This window comes from Heteronotia binoei, chromosome 8 (genome assembly GCF_032191835.1).
Source record: "Heteronotia binoei isolate CCM8104 ecotype False Entrance Well chromosome 8, APGP_CSIRO_Hbin_v1, whole genome shotgun sequence".
Taxonomy (NCBI): Eukaryota; Metazoa; Chordata; class Lepidosauria; order Squamata; family Gekkonidae; genus Heteronotia; species Heteronotia binoei.
In genome coordinates, this window is record NC_083230.1 from 36,105,040 (window position 1) to 36,106,075 (window position 1,036).

Genomic DNA, 1,036 nt, shown 5'->3' on the forward strand with positions numbered 1-1,036 from the left:
ACCAGGATGAGAAACTAATTACTGTCTGAGCAGCAGAGGCTCAAAGAGGTTTGCCGTGATAACCTTCAAGGTCATTAGCTGTTAATAAACAAGTTCCAGAAAAGCCCGTGAAATAACTAGAAACTAAAAAACACACCCCTGTTCAGTATTTTGGAAATAGGCACTGAGGACTGTGAATGGTGAGAAAGTGGTTTTGGAGAAAAGGTCTGGAACTCTGCTTATTCTGGAATAAAGAGGCACAGAAACAGAAATGTGCATCCTATATATAAAAGCCTTGTGTGCTGGCATTTTCCAGCTCTCCCACAGGCTGTGAACATATGAATATATGAAGCTGCCTTATACTGAATCAGACCCTGGTCCATCAAAGTCAATATTGTCTTCTCAGACTGGCACTGGCAGCGCACTCCAGGGTCTCAAGCTGAGGTTTTTCACACCTATTTGCCTGGACCCTTTTTTGGAGATGCCAGGGATTGAACCTGGGACCTTCTGCTTCTCAAGCAGATGCTCTACCACTGAGCCACCATCCTTCCCCTGTGGTGTGTACTACATCAGCCATTGGCAGAATAGCCACCACACACTCAATTGTACTTACCTCCCATTGGTTTAGTCCGGTCCTATCTCCTGCCTGCTGGGCCACTGAGGAAACTGTTAGGTGGTGGCTGTTGCTATGCAACTAAGCATGCTTTTTTCAGTAGAAACCAACCAAACATTGTACTGTCAGTAACAGGCAGGGGGAGGAGGCCCTTTCTCAGCCTGTTTTGGCCTTCAAGGGAGAACTCATTGGTCCCAGTCTTGACTAGGGGTATGCATTTGGTTCGGCCAAATCAAAGAAACCTCCGAATCACCCCTGATTTGAAAGTATACAGTGCCGTATACTTCCGAATCCAAATGGAAGCCATTATATGGGAGCCGTATACGGCCCCCCTATACTTCCAAATCAATATTCGGAAGTATACGGAAGTCCATAGAAAAGGCGGGAAAGGAGCTTCTGCAGCCTCAGGGGAGCTGCTTGCCTCCTTTCCCGCCTTTGGAAGCC

General features: G+C 46.9%; 1 non-coding gene across 1 annotated transcript; it reads right to left on the reverse strand.

The window, feature by feature from the left end:
- Window positions 1-455: 455 nt before the first annotated feature.
- Window positions 456-530, reverse strand: TRNAL-GAG (transfer RNA leucine (anticodon GAG)). Its single transcript has one exon. It is a non-coding gene; the product is annotated as a tRNA-Leu (tRNA).
- Between the last annotated feature and the right edge of the window lie 506 nt (window positions 531-1,036).